We start from the raw sequence: 22,808 nt of genomic DNA, 5'->3' as shown, positions 1-22,808 counted from the left end.
TCGCCGAGCAGATAGCCAGGAGTAGAGCACTCCATCTCTAGTTGGCAAGAGACGTGGCAGGAAAGCGATGAAGCATAAGGTGCAGGAGGCGGAAAGAGCATACAGTGAAGAAACCAACGCTGACATCAGAAGGATAATCCAAGAACTAGAAGCTACAGCCATGCAGGAGGATTCGGACCCTGAAATGGAGGATTGAGGCAACCTGATTCCGGACCCAGGAAATACTAGAGGTCGCATGTCCTTATATAAGCAGGCCCTACATGTTTATTGGGTGCTAAAGAGATTACGGGCTAAAGCTATGGAGCAGGTGGCTATGGAGATGATAGAGATGGCCTAGGGCATTCCAAATTTGAAGAAAGAAATGAAGAACCTACAGATAACTCTGCTCATGCAGGATAGCAAGTTAGAGAAGATTCAACAACAGTTGCAGAAGATAGTTCTTGTGCCAAAAGAAGAGGACAACCCACCTGGAAATATGGTAGACTAATCTTGCTAGCTATGTTTAAGGTTTTCTTTGTTAGCTCACTGAGAGCAAGCTCTCCTTTTCTGTTCATAGGTCTTTATGTCGATAGGAAACAAGATTAGTTTTTTTGGCAGTATAGTGTATTTGGCATGGACAAACAGACTTATCCTTTTTTGCTTTTGGATGGCTAATAAAAACTTAAGATGGCCAACAGACTCGGTTTCCCTTCGGGGCGGGTTGAGGTCACCGAATGTATGTACTTGTTTCAACCCGATTAAATAGAAAATGAAAGGTCCTTCTCTAGCTTACAAAAAAAAATTATTGATAATTGAATTAAAAGTTTGGAAACCTTATTCCAAAATATATATGTCTATTAACTTAATTATTTATATTTATATAAATTTCACATCTTTGTATATAGAAATATTCTTATTTTAATTTTATTAAAACCCTAAAAAAAAGTCTACATATGTTGGAAACACTAGGGGGGTGAATCAATATTTTGTTATTATTAACAATGGAGTTGTCTATAATGCGAATTTTTGGAGATTCCGGTGACGGAATCCGGCGGAAGAAATTGAGGTTGAATCTTGATTTGTTGCAGTTAAAATGGTTTTTTAACTGCATATTTGGATTCAGCACCCTGAAAAACCCCTGGGACGCTTTCATTGTGCAGAAACTAGCTATCAAACTTGCGATTCCAATAAATTCCTGCCGGATTTCGACCAGAAAAACCCGCCGGAAAGGCTTTCAAAAAGTCGCGTTATAGACAACTGCATTAACAATTTTATCTTTTAAAACATTTGATGCACATAATTCATGAAACACATATTTTTATAAGAAACACTTATACAAATTTTCTTTGTAAATATTTTGTAAACTTTCTCATACAAAGTAAGCACCAACTTACAACTTTTGTAGGCACCAAATTGCAAGAGATTTCAGTCCCCTAGTTGAGCATCAACTTAGAAACTTCATAGGCACCAACATACAGGAGAATCTAAGCCCCTCAGTTGAGCACCAACTCAATAATTTGTAGGCACCAACCTACTTCTTCAAGATGCTTCACAACTTCTCATAGTTCACACAAATTTCCCTTCTTCAGTAGGATTTGTCACCGCTATGTCGCTCTTAGGTTTGTACCTTCAACCTTGGTGACAACCACTTGTCCTTCCTATACACTTCCTCTAATCTTTAACTTGGCTTGACTCTTCAACTTTTGTGTAACTCCAAATGGGCTTAAAACAGGTAGTTCCTTCTCCCGCATGACGTAAAAAATATAGACCCAGTGTTAAAATATCTATGGTCACCTCTGACTTTTCACAAGGACTAATAACAGAGCTTCTCGAGCAAAGTGTTATCACTCAGGTTGTCCCTTGGCTCCTTAAGGGATACGGCCGAGGTAACCACAAACCAATCTTTGGGCTGCAGGTCCTAGCCTACCTGCAGTCAGAGAGGGCTCTCTCTTTAAAATTTAGCTTTGTTTTGGGTTGATTTTAGGCTAGTTATGGTGTACATGGGTTTTGTTTTGATTTTGGTGGGAAGGATGATGTTTTCAAGCAGAGTTGGGATGCATAGTGTGAGAAGTTCAAACCATTGGGCATGGAGTCATGGATTAGGGCTTGCTGTTGCATTTTCTTGGTCACAAGAGGAATACAGAGCAGGATAGCTACACATAGAACAATATCAAGCTGGAATAAAGATGGAATGAAGGTCAGAGATGAAAGGCAACTAAGAATCTTTCATTAGCTAACAGAGAGGGAAGGTGAATGAAAGTTTATCTAGGAGCAGTCAAGAATTCCTAAATAACAGTCATATGTGAAAGAAACAGTGTAAACATGATCATTTAAGTATGCATATTCATAACCATTTCTGAAGAAAACATATAGAAATAACAAGAACTGAGCATAGAGTGCAGTCAAGCAAAGCCTAAGCTATTCTTCTTTCTTGCTATTTATATGGTAACACAATGGTGGCATAAACATATATAAACTGTAAACAGAGGTAAGAAAACACTTATTGAGCCATGTAGTAGCACAGGAATTCCACAGTCACTTTTCAACCATTAAATAACACAACAGGCAGTTCTTCATCCAAAGCATTCCAACAGTCTTTGATTATAGAGCTCTCAAAGTATACATCGCAAGTCTAGAATGAGGATTGTCAACCAACCAACCCTTTAAACAATGAATCAGGGTGGTTTATATAGAGAAAATATCCAAAAATATCTGTTACAGCAGATCTTAAACAGATCTGAGGGAAATGAGTTCTTTAATCTAATCTTATCTTGAAATTAATGCATAAAATATCTATCTAACTGCTGCGCTGGGGCAACCGCCTCAAAAATGAGTTGAAATCTGTCCTTACTGGCTCGGTGCAGTGTTTATGCAATAACTGTGCCTTTAATCTCTTATCCGCACCTTGTAGGCGGTTCTGCTGCTTTTAGGTGGCTTTAATATGCACTGATCTCGATCTGATGAGCCTTAATGGGCTTTCACTGCTTTCTTTGACTTTGATGGAGGCTTTTAATGTTCACCTGCTTTGATTTTGCTAATCTGATACTCTTTGCCGCTTCACTGATACTCTTTAACACTTGAATCGGGCCACTTTCTCTCCCTTGATATGCTTGAAACTGTCAAATCGCCCCTTTTCTGCCCTTTCAAGGCAAAAATAACTGCTGCAAATGCTTTCCGTGGCCTCTAGAATGTTATCGGCGCTGGCCGATTGAATATGAACATACATGAAGAAATCCTGCCAAATAATGGCGAAGGAATGCAACCTGATAACTGTGTTGGGCCGAGGCTGGCTTCCTGAAGAAATAATGGTCTTTGGAGTGATCCAAAATGACTGAAAAATGCATGATTTCCCTTGACTGGGCGCGCGCAGGCGCAACTGTGAAAACAACGAAGAAATGGCCTCCTTTCCTTTTACACAGCAAAAGACCCATTACATGCAAAAATCGCGAAAATTTGGAGCGGGAGTGACACTGTAGATTAGATTCAATCCTGGCCGTTGGATCGCGCGAAGGCAGATCCAACGGCTGGCGCTAAATCGGCGATCGGCGGATCCCCAAACTGTAATACCTCCGAAATGCGATGAACCCGCGGACCCAAAACGCATTATAGGCCCACTTTCAATTGATATCGGGTCCGGCCCATCGGCGATTTCTTATCGGCGGATTTTGATGAAACGGGTCTGCGGACCCGAAATCCCTTTAACACTGCTCTTTATGACTTTTCGGCTCCGGAATATCAGAGCAAACGGTGCCAATCCCTGCGGACCCGACACACAATTAAGCTCCATTCTATAACATTTCGGCTCCGGCCAGTCAGAGCTTTATATGGGAGCGATGCGACTAAATATGGGCCGTTGATCTAAGGGCCCGAATGGGCGGCTGTGATTAAGTCGGAATTTCGCTATCGGTGGGCGGAGGGCTTTATACATAAGCGATCGCCGAAATGATCTGGGCCATTGGATGAGCGGGGGGATCGGACGGCTGACATTGAGTCGGCGATCGGCAATCGGCGGGGTGGAGGGTGCGGGCCTTTGTATATGCCGATAGCGAAATAGCGAAAAAGCAATGAGGTTTGCGATACATGGAAAATGCGGGTTTTGCGATAAAACTTAAGTTTTATGAAAAACTTAGATTATAACAATAAAGGGCCATTAACGATAGAGCGGAGATATGCGGCATATATGAGATATATGGTATGGAGGGCTCCCGATAGCGATATCGCATCGGCGAAAAGGGGAAGGGGCATATATATGGGGCATATAACATTGCGATACGCCGATCGCCGAAATCGCGTCGGCGACTATCCATCGGAGAAATGCATAAAAGGGCCAACTCTTTTCGCTGCGACCTCCGACAGCGATATCGCATCGGAGGGAGGGGGAAGAGATCGGAGGCAAGTTTATACATCGGCCAAGGCATAATATGATCGGAGGAATGATTTATGTGATCGGAAAAGGCTTTTTAAAGCTTTGGAAGGGTTCTTGAGGCCTCGGAAGGGATCCGATAACCAAAAAAAGAGGAATTTCATGCCTTGGAAGGAGTCCAAAGGCACTTTGAAGGGAGCTTATGTGTTTTGAGAAGGGCTTTTAGGCCTTAGAAAGGGGTTTATGCCTTGGAAAAGGTAAACAAGGCCAAAAGATGATTTTTGTACATTTGGAGGGGATTTTATGCTTAGGAAGAGGTCCTTTGCATTGGAAGATGGTTTAAAGGGGAAAAATGAGGGTTCTTGCTAAGTTTCAGGCAAACTTAGCAATTCCCAAGCATACTTATGGTTATTTTTCAACCAGAGGGAGGGGATATATACATAGAGGAGCTATTTAGCATATTTTAGTAAGGGGAAGGGAAAATAGATAGGGATTTACATAGTAGAGTTAGAAATTAATATGGATTGTGACAAGAAAGCTCTAAGTTTAGAGATCTTAGGCTTAAAAGGGGAGATAGAACTTTGTAGAGGACATATGAACACTCCTTAAGTAAAGCAAATCTTTACTAAGGGAAATGATATGAAACATGATGAATTTAAGAGATATCAAGCAGATCTTGACCTCTTTAGGGGAATTAGTGAGTGATTTGGGGAAGAGGAAGAAGGGGAAGTTAGACATGCCTCGCTTGAGCTGATCCAAATGGAAAATTGCCTCATACTTGTGATCTGAATAGATATAACACTTGAAAACACAAAACTGATCACAATCATTGATTCTGCAACCTCAAAACTACCTACCCAGCCTACTTACCTAGCATTTTCTCTTCTTTTTGGTTTGGGTGCACTTGAACTAGCAACCCAGCTTTTCAACTTTTCTTTTGGCTATCCTCCTATCTAAATCTGCCCTTATAGCTTCCAGGGGCTCAGATTAAGCTGTTGAGCACCCTTGTTTCTCTACCTAGCTAAAATCTGCCAAGATTAAACAGTTTGGACAGATATTCATTCTCTATCTTCTAAAACAAGCAATTTAAACCTAGGGAAGCCAAGATTAAGCTGTTTGGCTTTCCCTTAACTGTAAAACTCTTCAAAAATGGTATGATTCTTCAAAAATGGAACTTCTTGGAAATATGGAACCTTGCAGCATGAAAAGATGACATATTTGGCATGTAAAACAGTCAATCATGAAATATGAAACCTATTGCAATAGGAGGCTAACAGTGGCTCCACTTGGGGATGGTTTTTCAAGATGAAAAGCCAAGAACAGCAGGTCAGAATGCCTTGATCTTCAATTGTTGCTGTAAACTGAAATTCTCCTTCTTCTCAATGCCTTTGACTGAATTCTTATACGCTGATATGCAGTATCCTTTTGAGCTGAATTGCAAAAAAATTACAGCTCTGCTTCTTGCCTTTTGGGTGCTTGTAAACATATTGAAATCTGCTTGAGCACTTCTTTGGAATTATTTCAAAAAACAGAGATCTGAAATGGAGCTTTCTTTGATCTTTCCTTCAAAATTTGCTGCGTTGTTCCCTCTTATCGGCCTGCTATAAAACAAAAGTGCTGATAATATAAAATATTAATGTACAGATAGTATACAGAGCTGTGTTGCGTTCAACAAAAGGGATCATGATAGTGCTTTAGCATTCGGCCATTGACAGGGCCTTCTTTGGCTGTGCTGCCATCCAAACTCTTCAGAAAATATGTGTTGTTGCCTTGAACAACAGAAATAATAAAGGGGCCTTTCCACAGGAAATCAAACTTGCCATGCTTTCCTTTGTCCTCTCTTCTTGAATCCCATCTTAAGACTTTGTTGCCTATGTAGAAATCTTCAGCCTTGGTTCCTTTGTCAAACATTTTCTTGAGCTTCTCTTGTAAAATCTGAGCTCTGTCGTACACTTGCTCTCTTGTTTGCTGCAAATGGATGGTTTGGTTTATTCTTCTTTGGATATCATTAGGCTCAGCATGAATCTCTTGCAGTAATTTGATAACAGGGATTCCCAAAGATGAAGGAAATCTTGCCTCCATTCCATAAACTAACTCATATGGGCTCATCCCAATGGATCTTTTGGTTGACAATTTGTCTGCCCATAGGGCATTCACAAGCTTTTTGTGCCAGTTCTTCTTGTTCTCCTCTAAGACTTTCTTGATGATATTAATGAGGCTTTTATTGGATGATTCGGCCAAGCCATTACCTTGAGGGTAATAGTCTGAGGAGTGACCTAAGGAAATGTGGTATTTGTGGCAAAAACTGATCATTTTCTTGGATTTAAAGGCAACAGCGTTGTCTGTAATGATTTTTTCGGGACAGCCAAATCTGGACAAAATGTTGGTTTCAAGGAATTGGATGATGGTGGAGTCATTGGCTTGCCTACATGGGATGGCCTCAATCCACTTGGTGAAGTAATCTGTGGCTGTTAGAATCCACTTATGCTGGCCAGAAGAGGATGGATGGATTTCTCCAATGAAGTCAAGACCCCATTGTTGAAAAGGCTTCTCGGTTGAAATGGGCTTAAGGGGCAAGGGCAGCAGCTTTCTTTTGCCTTCAAAGATTTGGCATTTGTGACATGAAACAACAAACTTTTTGACATCTGCAAACAAAGAGGGCCAATAGAAACCAGCCCTTAAAATCTTGTCAGCAGTGGACTTCCAATATAAGTGCCCTCCACAGTCCCCTGCATGGAATTCTTTCATAACACTGTCAGTTTCATTTAAAGTTAAATAGTTCAGCAAAATTCCTTCATGATTCTTCCAAAACAGGGCACTATCTAAGACACAAAACTTTGATGCTTTCATCTTTAAAAATCTCTTTTTGGTTCTGGAAAACCCTGGGGGAGCAAACAGGTTTAACAATATAAAACAAATATCAGCATACCATGGGGATTGCAAAAAAGCTTCACTGATCTGTGGAGTCGCTAGCTCCTGTTCATTGTCCAGTTGATTAATGTCTAAAGCTTGAAAATTGATTTCGGACATTAGTTTGGCTAAACCTTGTCCCTTTATGAGTTTAGTGGGCTTTATTTCAATGTCATACTCAAGGATATTGGCAATCCATTTGCCTCTTTTGCCTTCTATGCCCTCTTGAGTTAATATGTCTTTTACAACAGCATTTGGCACATAAGCAATCACATGTGAATATAAAATGTAAACTTTGAAATCTTTGATTGCTTTAACAAGGGCATAGGCTTGCTTCTCCATGATTTGATACTTCAAGGGTGCATCTCTAAGGGCTCGGCTGAAAAATGCAATTGGCTTTTCATTTCCCTGATCATCTTTCTGCAAAAGGACAGCAGCAATGGTGTGTTGGGAAGCAAATGAAAAAATGATGAAATCCTTATCAAATTGAGGACTTGTGAGGACTGGGGCTTGGGTTAAGGCAGATTTTATGCCCTCAAAGGCTTGCTTGGCCTCTAAAGTCCATTTTACCTTGGAATCCTTCTTTAACATGTTATTTAGCATTCTTATCAGCTCGGCCAAGTTTGGGATAAATCTCCTTAGGAAATTGATCTTTCCTAGGAATGCTTGCAATTCTTTGATGTTTCTTGGATAAGGGATTTGCAAAATGGCTTGGATCCTTTCCGGATCTATTCTAATTCCATCTTTTGAAATGATATGGCCTAGCAATTTGCCTTCTTCTAGGCCGAAGAGAGATTTCTTAGGATTTAAGGAAATGCCATATTTCCTACAAGTTAGGAATACTTGCCTTAGGTGTTTAAGGTGCTCTTGATCAGATTTTGAGAAAGGAGTAAGGTCATCAAGGTAAACCACCAAGAAATCATGGATTTCCTTGGAAAATGCAATGTCCATGGCCCTTTGAAAGGTAGCACCTGCATTCTTTAGCCCAAAAGGCATTTTCACATATTTAAAGGTTCCCCACGGTGTTGTAAAGGCTGTCTTGTCTTGGTCATCCGGGTGAACAAGTATTTGATTAAAACCTGAAAAGCCATCTAGCAAAGAAATTCTTGAAGACCCCACTACTCTTTGTAGAATATGGTCCATCTTTGGCAATGGGTAGTGGTCTTTAAGGGAGACTTGGTTCAGATTTCTTAAGTCCACACATAGTCTAATCTCACCTGTTTTCTTTCTTGTGGGAACAAGATTGGATACCCATTCTGAAAATCTAATGGGTGCTATGATACCAGCCTCAAACATTCTTTTCACTTCTTTCTCAATCAAAGGGAGAAACACAGGATTGATTCTCCTTAGTTTCTGTTTGAAAGGCTTTTGATTTGGCTTTAAGGGAATGGTATGTTGAATAACAGAGGTGTCATAGGACTTAAGGTCCTCATAACTCCAGGCAAAGACATCTTGGAACTCTTTAAACAAGTCGACATATTTTGGTTTTTGATCAGGAGGCAAAGACTTGGACAGTTTAATCATTTTGGGCTTCTCTGCTGTCCCAATATTATAGTCTTCCACAGCAACGTTTAATGGTTGCGTATTTGGCTTTTTGGGGACATCGTTTGAATCAAATATGTCTTCTAATGGAGTGAGGCCAGCAGGCAGAAAATTGTCTTTTAAATCAATTATTTCGGCCTCTGTTTCAGCTATTTCTTCTAAATGCATTTGCTTCAACTCTTGCATGTTTTTCTCATAAAAAATGGTTGGGTGCAGCATTTGGTTTGCTGCTTCAGCTGTTATAGTTTGCTCATTTTGGCTCATTTGCTGTTGTGGATCATCCATGGCATCTTCATCAATGTTTAAGCTTGAGAATTCTTGCTGTAAAGTGAGGAAATTGTTGATCTGTGCATCACTTTCAAAGACTTGCCAGTCTTTGACATTGTTTGGGACAGCAGGCCTGTGCTTTATTTCAGCTGAGAAATGGTGATTGGGCTCAAAAGGTAGCTTACAAGTGCTAGCAAAAGTAGCTAGGCTGTGTGCATGTAGATTATGGCTTCTTGGAATTTTGGTAAGCTTGCATTCGGTGAAGGTATCAAGTATTTCTGTGGCAGCAGTCCTATAAGCTCTTAGCTTATTGTCATTAGTAACAAAGTTACCTTTCATCTGTTGAATAATCAGGTCGGAGTCACCTAGAATGGAAACTTTTGCAGCTCCTAGAGATTTGATTAGCTTAAGGCCTAAAAGGAGGGCTTCATACTCTGCCATGTTGTTAGTACATCTGAAATTTAATCTATAAGCATGACCCTCTGCATGATTTTTTTGTGTACTATGGATCCATACTCCTGCCCCTGCTCCTAGCTTATTAACTGAACCATCAAACTCCAAATACCATAGGATTTCTTGCTCTTGACTAGTATTGAGAGTTTCAACCATTTTAGGAGTGGGCAGATTTGAATTTTCTGTTTTATTGAGTTCCTCTTGTGTGCTGGTTGCATTGATTGTTTTGACAGTTTCTTGGCTATGGGCAACCAATTCTTCATTTATGCATGTTTCTTGTTCTAAAGCCAAAGGCTTATCATCAGTGGGAGGAGACATATCATCATTAAACAAAATAAATGAACCCATATCAGAATGGATTGAATAGATAGGGAAGTTTTGGGGCTTTTCCTCACTACTTACCACATATTTCATGAGTGTTTCCCTATACAGTCTCTTTGGTTGCCCAAAGACTGAAATAGTGGCATAAGAGAGGTCTAGTTGGAGAGATCCTTGGAGTTTTGCTCCCCAAGATCTTGATAATAGCATGCCATACTTTGGTGGAATGTCAGCAACCACCACGTCCATTAGGATTGTTTTGTTGGGAAATTGAACTAAAGACACACAAAGGTCTTTGATTAAGCCTAAACACTTGACCTGACTAGAATCAAATGAGAATAAGTCTTTGTAGGGTCTAGTGACATCAAGGTTTAGCTTCTCCATTACAGCTTTGGGCATTAGATTGTGTGAAGCACCTGAATCAAACATAGCATTGTGCAACACTTTATCATGAATGTGCAAACTGACATAAAAGGGTAGAACAGCTCCATGTCCTGATTTACCATTGACTTCAGGACCAAAAAGTAATTCAGGTTGATCATCTAAGACATTAACATCATCCCTGTTCTCTGGCATTTGCAGTGATCTTTTGATTTGCTGTCTGTACACATCATGTTTGGCAAGCTCAGAGAGAGGAATAGATATCTTTAATTTACCAATTTCTGCTTCTAAATCAAAAGGTTTTTCTGACTGTGTTTTAGTATTGTGACTGGCAGATTTTCCCTTTTCAATTGTATCTTCAGTGATCTTCTCTTGGTTATCAGTGATTTCTTGAGATTTTTCTGTTTTGGGAAGGCTTTCAGGAGTGCTGTTTACATTGTCTTTTGAGGGAAAGGATACAAAAGGCTGGTTATTAGAGGGCTGCATGTCAGATACATCCTCTATGGTCACTTCTTTTAATTTTGGGTCTGTTTTATCAGCAGGTTCTGTGATAGCGGCCTTGTCTTTTACTTTCTTAGGCTTCTTGGCATCCTTTGGCTTGATGGGATCAGACACATCAATGGTTCTTGTTCTCAATTTGTATTGTTTATGGACTTCGTAAACAGCTGAATCATAGCCTTGTTTGAAGTCAAATGACTCTCCAGACTTGGTCTGAAATTGATTTATATCATGGTCATCTTGGTCTTCTTGGGTTAGAAACACTTGTTGTTCACTTTTCAAACCCATCAAGTTGATATGAGAGTCCTCGGTTGGCTCACTAGATGTTGATGCTTCAGCATAGTTTTCATGAAAATGAGGTCTTATATCATGGTCAGGACTTGCCCTTCCAACATTTGGGTTTTGGTTTTTCCTAAAGTTTGGATTTCTGATAGGATTGTTTTGTTGTCCTTCCCATGAGGCTTTTCTTTCAATAGTTCCCATTCTATTTTCAAAGTTGTCATACCTTTGATGATTGTATCCAATTTTTGCTCAAATGCTGAAGGTTCTTCTTTAAAAGTAGTTATTCTCTCAACTCTTGCTCTGTTTCGCTTGGCAATTAGGTTTGCCTCCACACTAACAACTACATTCTGCATGTCTGCTAAGCTTTGAGGGGCTCTTTCCCTCAATTGATATGCCATGTCGGAATCAAATCCATCAGGGAATTTGTATAAAGCTAGATCAGGTGGAGGTCTAAGGTTTTGTGGAATAGCATTGTAAACATTGTTGAACCTAGCACAATAGTCTAAGACAGTTTCTTGTGGGCCTCTTTTGATAGTATCATATTCAGATAATATGTGCAGAGGGTCCTTCTTCTCCCATCTGTTAAGAAATGTTTGGTAAAGGGCCTCTGGGTCAGCTATGGAATTTGCAGGAAGAGCTCTAAACCAGGGCCTTACATCTCCTGTTAAACTTTGGACAAAAATCTTAATTCTTACACTATCATCATCTATTTCATAACTCTCAAAATAGTCCTGCATTTTCTTGGTATGTTTCAGGGCTGTGCAAGAACCAGTACCGTCAAAATATGTGATTTTGGTTTGATAATCCTGAGGCATAGCCCCTGGATTTGCAGGTAACTGTAAAGGTGCATATCTGTTAGCCATATTTACCGGGATAAGTGGAACAACAGGGATAAATGGAACAGCTGGAACAGCTGTAACAACAGTGGTGGTAGTGGTAGTAGGTGCAGTGAATGGAGGTGTGGAATAGGTGGTTGGAGAAGTGGATGACGAACAAGGGGAAGTAGGGGTTGAACGAAACAAAACTTTAACAGGGGTTGGAAAACAGCTTGGCTGAACTGTTTCAGGACTAGAACCAGCAAACTCTTCTTGTTTTTGTTTGCTAAGGTTTCTAGGGATTAAATTGGGATTTTCAAAAACAGCTGGTGGATTTGGGTCTGGATTTGACCTAGTATTACGTGTTTTCTTCTTGGGAGCCAGCTTCTAACTTGTTTTTTGGAATTTTCTGAATAAGGTCCCCAGCGGAGTCGCCAATGATGTTATCACTCAGGTTGTCCCTTGGCTCCTCAAGGGATACGACCGAGGTAACCACAAACCAATCTTTGGGCTGCAGGTCCTAGCCTACCTGCAGTCAGAGAGGGCTCTCTCTTTAAAATTTAGCTTTGTTTTGGGTTGATTTTAGGCTAGTTATGGTGTACATGGGTTTTGTTTTGATTTTGGTGGGAAGGATGATGTTTTCAAGCAGAGTTGGGATGCATAGTGTGAGAAGTTCAAACCATTGGGCATGGAGTCATGGATTAGGGCTTGCTGTTGCGTTTTCTTGGTCACAAGAGGAATACAGAGCAGGATAGCTACACATAGAACAATATCAAGCTGGAATAAAGATGGAATGAAGGTCAGAGATGAAAGGCAACTAAGAATCTTTCATTAGCTAACAGAGAGGGAAGGTGAATGAAAGTTTATCTAGGAGCAGTTAAGAATTCCTAAATAATAGTCATATGTGAAAGAAACAGTGTAAACATGATCATTTAAGTATGCATATTCATAACCATTTCTGAAGAAAACATATAGAAATAACAAGAACTGAGCATAGAGTGCAGTCAAGCAAAGCCTAAGCTATTCTTCTTTCTTGCTATTTAGATGGTAACACAATGGTGGCATAAACATATATAAACTGTAAACAGAGGTAAGAAAACACTTATTGAGCCATGTAGTAGCACAGGAATTCCACAGTCACTTTTCAGCCATTAAATAACACAACAGACAGTTCTTCATCCAAAGCATTCCAGCAGTCTTTGATTATAGAGCTCTCAAAGTATACAGCGCAAGTCTAGAATGAGGATTGTCAACCAACCAACCCTTTAAACAATGAATCAGGGTGGTTTATATAGAGAAAATATCCAAAAATATCTGTTACAACAGATCTTAAACAGATCTGAGGGAAATGAGTTCTTTAATCTAATCTTATCCTGAAATTAATGCATAAAATATCTATCTAACTGCTGCGCTGGGGCAACCGCCTCAAAAATGAGTTGAAATCTGTCCTTAGTGGCTCGGTGCAGTGTTTCTGCAATAACTGTGCCTTTAATCTCTTATCCGCACCTTGTAGGCGGTTCTGCTACTTTTAGGTGGCTTTAATATGCACTGATCTCGATCTGATGAGCCTTAATGGGCTTTCACTGCTTTCTTTGACTTTGATGGAGGCTTTTAATGTTCACCTGCTTTGATTTTTGCGATCTGATACTCTTTGCCGCTTCACTGATACTCTTTAACACTTGAATCGGGCCACTTTCTCTCCCTTGATATGCTTGAAACTGTCAAATCGCCCCTTTTCTGCCCTTTCAAGGCAAAAATAACTGCTGCAAATGCTTTCCGTGGCCTCTAGAATGTTATCGGCGCTGGCCGATTGAATATGAACATACATGAAGAAATCCTGCCAAATAATGGCGAAGGAATGCAACCTGATAACTGTGTTGGGCCGAGGCTGGCTTCCTGAAGAAATAATGGGCTTTGGAGTGATCCAAAATGACTGAAAAATGCATGATTTCCCTTGACTGGGCGCGCGCAGGCACAACTGTGAAAACAACGAAGAAATGGCCTCCTTTCCTTTTACACAGCAAAAGATCCATTACACGCAAAAATCGCGAAAATTTGGAGCGGGAGCGACACTATAGATTAGATTCAATCCTGGCCGTTGGATTGCGCGAAGGCAATCCAACGGCTGGCGCTAAATCGGCGATCGGCGGATCCCCAAACTGTAATATCTTCGAAATGCGATGAACCCGCGGACCCGAAACGCATTATAGGCCCACTTTCAATTGATATCGGGTCCGGCCCATCGACGATTTCTTATCGGCGGATTTTGATGAAACGGGTCTGCGGACCCGAAATCCCTTTAACACTGCTCTTTATGACTTTTCGGCTCCGGAATATCGGAGCGAACGGTGCCAATCCCTGCGGACCCGACACACAATTAAGCTCCATTCTATAACATTTCGGCTCCGGCCAGTCGGAGCTTTATATGGGAGCGATGCGACTAAATATGGCCCGTTGATCTAAGGGCCCGAATGGGCGGCTGTGATTAAGTCGGAATTTCACTATCGGCGGGCGGAGGGCTTTATACATAAGCGATCGCCGAAATGGGGCGATCGCCGAAATGATCTGGGCCATTGGATGAGCGGGGGGATCGGACGGCTGACATTAAGTCGGCGATCGGCAATCGGCGGGGTGGAGGGTGCGGGCCTTTGTATATGCCGATAGCGAAATAGCGAAAAAGCAATGAGGCTTGCGATACATGGAAAATGCGGGTTTTGCGATAAAACTTAAGTTTTATGAAAAACTTAGGTTATAACAATAAAGGGCCATTAACGATAGAGCGGAGATATGCGGCATATATGAGATATATGGTATGGAGGGCTCCCGATAGCGATATCGCATCGGCGAAAAGGGGAAGGGGCATATATATGGGGCATATAACATTGCGATACGCCGATCCCGAAATCGCGTCGGTGACTATCCATCGGAGAAATGCATAAAAGGGCCAACTCTTTTCGCTGCGACCTCCGACAGCGATATCGCGTCGGAGGGAGGGGGAAGCGATCGGAGGCATGTTTATACATCGGCCAAGGCATAATATGATCAGAGGAATGATTTATGTGATCAGAAAAGGATTTTTAAAGCTTTGGAAGGGTTCTTGAGGCCTCGGAAGGGGTCCGATAACCAAAAAAAGAGGAATTTCATGCCTTGGAAGGAGTCCAAAGGCACTTTGAAGGGAGCTTATGTGTTTTGAGAAGGGATTTTAGGCCTTAGAAAGGGGTTTATGCCTTGGAAAAGGTAAACAAGGCCAAAAGATGATTTTTGTACATTTGGAGGGGATTTTATGCTTAGGAAGGGGTCCTTTGCATTGGAAGATGGTTTAAAGTGGCAAAATGAGGGTTCTTGCTAAGTTTCAGGCAAACTTAGCAATTCCCAAGCATACTTATGGTTATTTTTCAACCATAGGGAGGGGATATATACATAGAGGAGCTATTTAGCATATTTTAGTAAGGGGAAGGGAAAATAGATAGGGATTTACATAGTAGAGTTAGAAATTAATATGGATTGTGACAAGAAAGCGCTAAGTTTAGAGATCTTAGGCTTAAAAGGGGAGATAGAACTTTGTAGAGGACATATGAACACTCCTTAAGTAAAGCAAATCTTTACTAAGGGAAATGATATGAAACATGATGAATTTAAGTGATATCAAGCAGATCTTGACCTCTTTAGGGGAATTAGTGAGTGATTTGGGGAAGAGGAAGAAGGGGAAGTTAGACATGCCTCGCTTGAGCTGATCCAAATGGAAAACTGCCTCATACTTGTGATCTGAATAGATATAACACTTGAAAACACAAAACTGATCACAATCATTGATTCTGCAACCTCAAAACTACCTACCCAGCCTACTTACCTAGCATTTTCTCTTCTTTTTGGTTTGGGTGCACTTGAACTAGCAACCCAGCTTTTCAACTTTTCTTTTGGCTATCCTCCTATCTAAATCTGCCCTTATAGCTTCCAGGGGCTCAGATTAAGCTGTTGAGCACCCTTGTTTCTCTACCTAGCTAAAATCTGCCAAGATTAAACAGTTTGGACAGATATTCATTCTCTATCTTCTAAAACAAGCAATTTAAACCTAGGGAAGCCAAGATTAAGCTGTTTGGCTTTCCCTTAACTGTAAAACTCTTCAAAAATGGTATGATTCTTCAAAAATGGAACTTCTTGGAAATATGGAACCTTGCAGCATGAAAAGATGACATATTTGGCATGTAAAACAGTCAATCATGAAATATGAAACCTATTGCAATAGGAGGCTAACACAAAGTTTGGCTTCTTCTGCCCCTTCTTCTTTTTGTACTTGTACACAACGACTACGCGCTTCTCTTTACTAGTATCATAATCGACAAAACCTAATAGTTAGTTGCATAGACTATTTTGTCAACTCAAAACAAATCCTCTGCAACTCAACTCAACTTAGTACTGTTGAGAAATCCAAAGTGTGGCAAGTTAATTGATTTCTCTTATTATGGCATTATCTTGTGATGTTTTCATTATTATTATTCCTTCTTTCGATTTATCTTTTCTTATCATCAATACTAATGCTAAGAAACAAATAGAAGAGGACACAATATGTAGGCACACAACCAAAGAAAAACCCCACTCTAGGGGAAAACCTGGTTAAAATTCTTTCTTTAGTAGATTCAATACAAGATGAGACGACCAAGCCCCTCACAACCTAGACTAGAGACTCCCTACATCAATTCAACATTGGATCTTAGTCATGTAAGTAGTATTTCATTCTTCAATGTGTACTCAACACGTCCTCCTTGCAAGAATGAGATAATCCTTTACAAATTTCCTATAAAGATATCCATATACTTGTAGTGACCAACACTGTAATATATGATGACCAACAATGACGACCAACACTGTAACATATGATGGCCAACATTGTAATGTATGTTGCCTTCAGTCTTGTGGTGACTTCCCCAAACTCTGATCTCAGTCCTGTAATTTTCTGAGTTTCCTTACTGTAATACATCAAAACTTTACTGTAATTTCGAACTCCATTACTGAGGTTCACTGAATAGTCATCTCTGCAATATCCAAAAAATCTTTGAGGTATGCCGAAGTTATGTACCTTCATTCCACTAAAACTTTCTCTAAAATATTTGCATTGTCTCACTGTGATTACACTGAACTTCATCTCTGAAATACCGAACCTTTCTTATGTGATTTTCGCACTTGTCTCACGAGTTCATCTCTGCAACTAAACCGAGCTCCTTCATTGTGTCCACCGAACCTTTCTTTTGAGATTTATGCGAGTTGTCAATCTGAACTGTGGAGCAAGGCATACCCTCCTATTTATAGTTATTCTCCATAATAAATAAGTCGACATGAGTTTCTTGAACACATGTGTCTCTATATTAGGCCAATATGAGTTCATTGAGGGAAGTCAACTTGATGATGAGGCTGACATCAAAGAGACTTTGATGGAGGATTCTTTGACCAAACAAACTTTTACTTTTGACTCAAGTAAGCAATCCTAAAGCCTACAATGGGGGCTTGAACTATAGCAATTGACCCAAACATGAAACTCATGCTTTAACAAGTCAATTCAATTAATAATAAAATTCCTTTTGACAAATATATTAAATTTTGACTCAAGTACAATTTATGAAGACCGAACCTAGTTACATTCTTCAACACTCCCTCTTAACTAGGGAGGTATTCATATTTACATATAATCAAATAGGTACATGGAAGATCTCAAAACACATCATCTACGAAGAAGTTTAGGCACCGCAATGCCATGGACTAAATTCCTGACCAGGGCAATCTATCCAAGGCCTCTCAACAATTTAGGCACCGCAATGCCATGGACTAGATTCCTAACCAAGGGAATCTATTCAAGAGGGACTAAGATGTTCTCAAGCTTTCAACCTCTCTAGGTACCATCAGGCTTACTTGTTAACCATCAACCCAGGGATCTACGTGTGTATCCGAGATCAGAGCTCTATGACCAACACCACCCTCCCAACTTCAGTACCTAGACATCAGCACAAAGTGTCGTCCAGATGTCCTCCCAGGCAGTGCTTCACTCACAAAGCCTCAACACTACTTGATCTAGCAAATCAAGGACAACAAATCTCTCCCGATCAAACTGATCGGTAACCAGCATGTTATCAAAACTTCGAGAGATTTACCTGTACAAGCACAACCCCAATCAATAATATACTTTCACATGTTCAGAAATAAACACAAACCTTTGGGGTCTTTTAGACAACTGATGTTGCTTCTCAACACAGTAGGACTATCAACCGAATCATTGATAGAAGATTCTTCAATCAACTTTTCTTTCCTACTTCACATGCAACAACATATCCTCCAAAATGCATTATTCAATCAAAACTATGAAATGCCCTCCCTCTCAACCAAGGAGATTCCTTATATCTAGACTCCCTCTTAATCTCAGGGAGATATCTTATATTCAGGCTCCCTCTTAGGGAGATCATCTTCTTCTTATGAAATTGGAGAATCTTTCATGGCTTCCATTGTTCTTATTAGATTCATGCTTACCACATTTTACGATCATCTTCACCATCTTGAAGATGATGCACCTGCACAACTTAGATAGCAAGTAGAACCAAAACTATAGAAACATGAGGTTAATCATCTCAAAATCTCATAATAACATAAGCATTAGAATTTACAAACATAATCAGCAAGAGACTATACTTCAATACTTCACCTTCTTGCCCAGGTTTTTTTAAACCCTAAATCACATCAATAGCTCAAAATATTAAACTCATATAGGGTTTCAATATTTTTTCAATGATATGACAAGTTCTTTCATATAAAAAACCCTATAAACAATTCAAGCAAGTAATGCATCCAACAATTATCAGAATTCATATGTTAGAATCCTCACTAGGATTTCATACATATCCTAGATTTCACACATGAGCTTAAACAATGATCATAACTTAATCAACAACATAACTAGCTTCTACTAGGGTTTGATGTACACCCTAGATTTATCATTTACACAATCTCAATAATCACTATATAAATTCATAGATTCCAGATTGTCATATCACACATACTAGAGAATTTAACTACTACTAGGGTTTAGTTGCAAAACCCTAGATTTCCCAAACATCATCATCTTAGAATATCAAACTTTGACTAGGGCTTGTTTTGAAACCCTAGGACATATGACCATTAATAATTAGGTCAAGCACACATGTCTAGGAATTCATTATCAGGAATAAGCACATCATATGTCAGACAATACATTAGACATATACTGACCTAGACTAGGCTAGGGATTCAACCAATGGACATATACCTAGGGTTTCATTCCTAGGACCTTACATAACAAGGGTTTTGCTTATAGACCCAACCAAACCCTAAAGATCTAGGGTTTCATAACATAACAAATCAAACCCTACATTACCAAAACCATTAAAGGTTTAGAATTTCAGACAACATTATTCAACCCTAACAAGTTAGGGTTTTCATGATCATGCCAAACCCCAAACATGACATTATCATCAAAAACATGAAATAACATTTCCAATAACCCTAAGCAGGCTAGAGTTTCACACATTAACATTAGCATACCCTTAAGTTAGGGTTTCCAGAGAACCTATCTAGGGTTCTGTAAGAACTATCAAGAATGTAAGGAGGGTAAATTTACTTAGCGATGAATCACCCTCGACAAGAATATTTATGATTCAAGACAACTAGACATAACGATGTTAGTAATGTAATGAAAATTACAAAAATAAGATGAACATACCTTTTATATTAAGAGAGTTTTTATAAGGTGTATAGTCTACGACATACCTGGAGATTGACAAACCTTTGAAGGATTCCTTAAAGTGTCTTCTTTGTATTGAGCCATGATCTTTTATACATGTAATACATACTTACAAGCAAAACATGTGGTACCAAGAACATGATTTAATTTCTCAAGTTAGATATTCTACCTAATCATGGAGGATGGAATCCTATGATATTGAAAATCAAGTTATTCCTTCTTCCAATCAATATTAGGGCTTTTGCTACACATCCTAGATTACTTATTAGGATTAAGGTTCTTATATGTTATCTAGGGATTACATTCTTTTTACCCTAGACTAACTATAAACTAGGACCATCTAAGATTAAATATATTACAAATCTAAAAGCATACCTTGTATTTACGTACCTCTCATTAGATAGCTCATTAGACTTATTGCAAGTGCATCTTGTTGAGTACAAAATACTTACTTGATTTCCTTAAGTTGGTTCCTTATGCTTGTACTTGATAGATCTTCATAGGCAGTTGTACCAAGTTCCATTCCTTCAACGAGTGGAAGATAGAATATACTTTTTTGCTACTTTGACCTTATCATTGCTTCAGCACTTAGTGCTTCAACTATAAACATATCACTGATCCTGAATCCTTCTTCTGAAATCTATAGCGAAGTCATGACTGTGACTATGACTTCACCAAAAAACTATGAACCCAATTTCTGAAGTGATCAAGTTGTCTCATTGTAGCTTACATCACATTGTAATCCTCATTTTACTTATGAGATTATATGTACTCAATGATCGAACTTGTCTCCTTGTGATTTTCACCGAAACTGATTTGAACTGTCTTGTTGAGGATAGTACTTACCTTATACTTGTGATACTAGATGTCTCGAGTTCATCACTACACTTGTTACAAATTCCTCACTGAAATTTGGTCTAGACTTCACTTGTTTCTGTGGATTATATCACTATCCTATGGAGCAAAGTTACATTTATTCTAGACTGCGAGATCATATAACCTTTCTCTATGAAATGATTTGACTTTTTCACTGTAAATTTTTTTTTGCTCTCTGTCTCTTTGAGATATACTGAAATCCTCCTTCTTCTTCAAGGTGTCTTGAAAAGACTGAACTAGCTCTCTGTAATCTTAATTCTATAAGCCTAGAGATGTCCTTAAGCTATGAACCTTTCACTGAGAATATTTCAAAGATGCATAAGTAATCTTCAAGCTGCCTTTGATCATGACCTTAGCTCTGATACCATGTTGAGAAATCCAAAGTGTGGCAAGTTAATTGATTTATCTTATTATGACATTATTTTGTGATATTTTCTTTATTATTATTCTTTATTTTGATTTATATTTTCTTATCATCAAGACTAATGCCAAGCAACAAATAGAAGAGGACACAAGGTGTAGGCACACATCGAGGGAAAAACCCCACTCTAGGGTAAAACCGAGTCAAAATTCTTTCTTCAGTAGATTCAAAACAGGATGAGACGACCAAGGCCCTCACAACCTAGACTAGGGACTCCCTACATCAAGTCAACCTTGGCTCTTAGTCTTGTAAGTAGTATTTCATCCTCCAATGTGTACTCAACACGTCCTCCTTGCAACAATGAGGTAACCCTTTATAAATTTCCTATAAATATATCCATATACTTGTAGTGAACAACACTGTGATATATGATGACCAACAATGACGACCAACACTGTAACATATGATGACCAACATTGTAATGTATGTTGCCTTCAGTGTTGTGGTGACTGCCCCAAACTCTGATGTCAGTCCTGTAATGTTCTGAGTCTCCTTACTGTAATACATCAAAACTTTGTTGTAATTTTGGACTCCATTACTGAGGTTCATTGAATAGTCATCTCTGTAATATCCAAAAAATTTCAATGAGGTATGTCGAAGTTATGTACCTTTATTCCACTGAAACTTTCTCTAAAATATCTACACTATCTCACTGTGATTACACCAAACTTCATCTTTGAAATACCAAACCTTTCTTCTGTGATTTCTGCACTTGTATCACAAGTTCATCTCTGCAACTAAATTGAGCTCCTTCATTGTGTTCCACCGAACATTTCTTTTTAGATTTATGCGATATGTCAATCTGACCAGTGGAGCGAGGTATACCCTCCTATTTATATTTGTTCTCCATAGTAAATAAGCTGACATGAGTTTCTTGAACATATGTGTCTCTATATTAGGCCAATTTTAGTTCATTAAGGGAAGTCGACTTGATGATGAGGCCAACAACAAGGAGACTTTGACCAAACAAACTTTGACTTTTGACTCAAGTAAACAATCTTAAAGCCTACAATGGAGGCTTGACCTATAATAATTGACCCAAGCATGAAACCCATGCTTTAACAAGTCAATTCAATTAATAATAAAATTCATTTTGACAAATATATTACATTTTGACTCAAGTACAATTTATGAAGACCGAACCTAGTTACATTCTTCAACAAATACTTTGTCGATCGTTGTCAATATTTAGGCTTATTGTACGTTCAAAAGAAGATTTCCCCTCCTGGAAGCTTGTACCCACACTATACCTTTTTCCTTGATGTTCTAGCACTTAGATAGCCATTACAAATATGTTGTCACTTCATTTCAAGGTTCCCTACAGGCTTGTGGTCTAAATAAGAAGAACTCAACCCCCTCCAATACCAGATGGGATAAAATCATATAATAAAACAAACAATTTACCTTGGTAGTCTTCCTCAACTCGGCCCTGTCTCAACTCATTTGGGCCCTATTCTCTTGGCTAATCCCTGTTCTCCTAGCTCAACCTTGTCCCTTGTTCTCCTAGCTCGACATCCTTTCTCTAGGTCAGTCTACTTGTTGCTCCTCAAACTCAACCTTCTTTATAATAATTCTTTAACCCAAATCTTTGGTGGTCTATTTCATACCTTATTTCTCACGCAAACACAAAATTGGTTGCCTTAAATGAGCCACATGAGTGGCATATTTATAGTGTTTGACATCACCTTTTTAGGGGCCAATTTGTCCTGGGGTCGACCTGTTCACTGGCTAGGCTGACTTGCCCATTGGTTGGGTTGACTTATGCGACTCGCAAGATGTATAATGAATATTCAAAAAATCATTTTTCTTCAACCATGAGGATTTAGAAGGTGTAACATATATCATTGGAAAGTTCTCAAAATATGTTCTTTGACTAAGTATCTTTCTCTTTCATTTGGATAGTGTTTAAAATAAATAACAACCATTTTCAACAATATCCCC

General features: G+C 39.2%; 1 protein-coding gene across 2 annotated transcripts in view; it reads right to left on the bottom strand.

Annotated features, from left to right (window-relative positions):
- Positions 1–22,808, bottom strand: part of LOC149142127 (uncharacterized) — a 169,734-nt gene that overhangs the window by 41,307 nt on the left and 105,619 nt on the right. The gene's annotated exons all lie outside the window — the stretch shown is intronic.

Source organism: Pinus tabuliformis, chromosome X (genome assembly GCF_031772625.1).
Source record: "Pinus tabuliformis cultivar Carrire ecotype Pingquan chromosome X, CPIR1, whole genome shotgun sequence".
Taxonomy (NCBI): domain Eukaryota; kingdom Viridiplantae; phylum Streptophyta; class Pinopsida; order Pinales; family Pinaceae; genus Pinus; species Pinus tabuliformis.
This window is presented reverse-complemented; position numbering and strand designations above follow the sequence as displayed.